This window comes from Arachis ipaensis, chromosome B06, assembly GCF_000816755.2.
Source record: "Arachis ipaensis cultivar K30076 chromosome B06, Araip1.1, whole genome shotgun sequence".
In the NCBI taxonomy this organism is placed as follows: Eukaryota; Viridiplantae; Streptophyta; class Magnoliopsida; order Fabales; family Fabaceae; genus Arachis; species Arachis ipaensis.
Window position 1 is genome coordinate 234,484 of NC_029790.2, and position 3,955 is coordinate 238,438.

Here is a 3,955-nt window from a genome sequence, read left to right on the forward strand (position 1 = left end):
ACCCACCCTTTATTTTTAATTAATGAAAAGTTGTTCTATTATTTTTTAAAAGTATAAGAGTTTAGTATATAAATTAAGTGAGAAATTAATTTATACAAACTACTTCATTTCAAAATACTATCCATAACTTTTTATATGGAGAAATAGTAGGGATTATTTATTCATGCATTTTTCTGAAAAGTTAGAATGAAGCTGACAACTGGACGAAAATACAAATTTTAAAAATTGGTCAAAATCAGTGAAACTACCAAAACTCAGCTTGTTACTGTATAGTGCCAGTTCAATAATCAATAATCGGTCAATTTGTCTTCCCCCCACCCCTCCCTCTTTTTCTCATGTTTGTTTGCTTAAACTTTGAATTATTACTAAAGGTAACAATCCAATTGTAGTTGAAACAATTAGAGAAATAAAGGTTAATAATAATTAACTGAATTGATTTATTTAATTGAATATCTAGTCCATTTTCAGAAGCTTCAACCTCTATGCAATAATGAAGGAACATAATATTACGTAGATGATTTAAATAATTTATAGCAAATATTTAACATTGAATTTGGTATGATCTTCGAATTTTGTTGAGTAGTGGTGTAAAGTGGAAAGTAAAAGTGTAAAACTGTAAAGAACCCCACAGGAAGAAAGAGTGATTGGGGGTAAGGGCGTTTATTCAGACAGCAATGGGAAACAAGATTATGGTGGTCCCCATATAAACCTGAAGAAGGCCGAAGGCCCCTTTTGTTTGTATTTCCTTTTCTCGCCTTCCGCGGCCGTGCTACGGATCATTATCATCTACCCTTCAATTTTCTCTTTCGTCGCGGCGGACCTCTTTCAACTTTACCAACTTAATAATATTATTGTACGGAGAACCACCAATCTTGGCTCATACACATGTTACTTGTTAGTTCACTTAGCTTGTCACTTTAATTTTTAAATGAAGTTCAGGTAATAGTCAAATTGAAAATACATTTAACAAAAAACAAATTACTGTACATAGCTAATAATGCACAACTAATATTAAAGCTAACATTTAACATTAGAAAAAACAACCTCTTATAAAACTCAACTAGAAAAAATATTTAAAATCTAAAATTAATAAAAGCTTAATCTTAATAGTTTCATATTGAGTTTGTTTGATAATCTATTATAATATTGACCGACACTAGCTATAATGCACGGACACTGACACAGACACAGAACACAACACGACACGGGACACGCCGACACGCAAATTTTAAAATTTTACATGACACGGGAACACGCATATATATAAAATATAAAGTATTTTTTAGATAAATTATAATGATATTTTGATATTTTATTGATATTAAAATATAAATTAAAATTTTTAATTATTTTTAATGTCTTATTTTAATTATATCAAGTATTTAAAATATTTTTTATTTTAATAAATAATAATCTATACTATATCTAAATTTATTTTAAGAATATATGTTAAGAATAAAACTGGACACACAGACATGTGATGGTATTTAGGTGTGTTCAGGCGTGTCCGGAGAATAATTTTTTATTTTTTATTAAAATACAGTTGAACACAACAGACACGCGTGTCGGACGAGTGTCGGTGAGTGTCGTGTCCAAAATGTGTCCGACACGCAGATACGATAACTCAACAAAGTGTCCGTGCTTCGTAGGACACTAGTTATTATAGCGTTGATTTTTTAGAATTAGTCTATTGTATTTTCTTTCTCATTCAAGATACTTTTATTTTTATATTTAACAATGATTAGAGTTCAAGTAGGTAAAAAGCTAACTGTGCCTTTATAAAACTGGCAAAATTGTTGTCATCATAAACACCTTTCAACATATGTTATAAAAATATCATCTCGTAATTGAATGGGAGACCGAGAGGTTATAGATGCGTAATGTGATGTATGGACTAAACATATGTTTCCACATCCAAAGGGAAAAAGAGCTGGCCATATATTGTAGGCATAGATATCAACCTGTTTTCCACTGTAGTATTAAGATACACTTTTAAAACCCTATATATCATGTTACATTTTTTATTTTCTGAACCTTGAGTTATGCGGGATGAGTCAGAGCCGTGTCAGTTTTTGACATTCAAGCCCCACCTTTCTTTTCCTTTTTTTTTTCTTCCCCATCCTGGTAATATTATATAGTATCGTGCTTTCATTCTCCAATCTCCATTCTTATAAACGAGGATTATGCCAAATTGTGTGAATGGAGGATGGCCAGGTTCCAGTGACGTTTCTCTTTCACCAATGCTTTCTGTATTGGTAATTATTAGGCTTTGGCGTTTTGATTTTTATTTTTGTTGCGTCGGGATAATAAAAGCTTTAGCATTATTCCTCCATTCTATAATAATTTATGATATCCATTCGGTTTAATTATTCTATTAGTTTTTATAATTTCGTAAAATTTTTAATTAAGTCTTTATACTTTTTTTTTATTTGGGTTTCTGCACCAAAATTTTTTTTTCAATTAAGTCCCTCTTAGTAGTAATTGACTTAATTTTATAGGAACCCAATTAAAAATAAAAGAATTGATACACAACTTCATGTGAGATTGATAGCTGAGAGTTGTTAGATGGTTTGATTGATTTGACTAAATTTTCATCTAACGTCAACTATATATCAACTTCACGTAAAGTCGACTGCACCTGAATTTCCACCTTTTTTTTAAACATAGTATATTTTTAGGTGACATCCCATTAACATGTGCTGAATAAGAAAAATTAGCAAATTTTATTAACAATGATTTGTTAAGGTTTTAAATTAGTACGTATGTGATGTGATGTATGTATGTGATTGGATGTATATGATACAAATTATTAGGAGTTTTAGTTTGATGTTGTGATTAGGAAGGAAGATGTGTATGTACTTTGTATTTTATTATTTTTTAATTTAATTATTAATATTAGTTAATTAAAATTTAATTTTATATTTATTTATTTCGTTAAAAAATACACGAGGATGTCAAATTCATAAATAAAAATGCTAATTTAACAACTAGAAAAAGAGTACAACAACTTACAATTATAATTAAAAAAATTATCACTTTTTCTTATCAAATATTAGCATTTCTCTAACCGCCGATATATACATTGGACCAATTTTTCATGGAAGACACTTTATGTTTTATCAATAAATGATATTTCCGGTTTAGCAGCCACATTTTATTACCTTAGAATAATGCATGATAGATGGTACGTAAGAAACCTACTTCACAAGTCTTGTATAAAAATATTTCAATATTCTTGTGAGCAATGGTAGACAATCCAAAACTTGAATCATTCATGAATGATAAGGAGGTGAATTCTAGTATAATTAAGTTATGATAATTAAGTATTATTAAAATTAAAGTAATATTTTTTAAAATTTTAATAACATATTTTTATTAAAAAATATTATTAAATAATAAAAAATATTATTTTAATTTTAATAATATTTTTTAAAATATCACAATCCCTGTAATCACCTTAATATCAACATATAGATTGACGCTTATTATATATTATGGTATACTATATACATCCTCAGAATATATTGGGTGCGTGCGTGACTAATAACAAACAAGCAAAGACTTTGTTTTTGAACGTAACTTCAAATCCACTCTAATAAGCACATCGATCGATCGTGGATACAGAAATGCATAGCAATTCGTAGCTTAATTAGCCCAAAGCATTGAGATGCCATTATTCCAAATATGTTTATGCCTTTATGACATATTATTCTTCTATCTCCATGCCTGCCGCAAAATGTCTTTCATTAACTTTTATCGATCTATCAACTTTATTTCGTTGCCTTCTTGCTTGTTAGATATTGGTGCTTTGATTCTTCTCTGTAGCTACAGGCTGATGACACATGATTGAATACACATCTATATGCATGCTTAAATTTATGCTTCTAATAATATAATTCTTTTCTATGACTCTGTCTTCATATATGCTTATATACGTTAAAATAAACTATAAGCT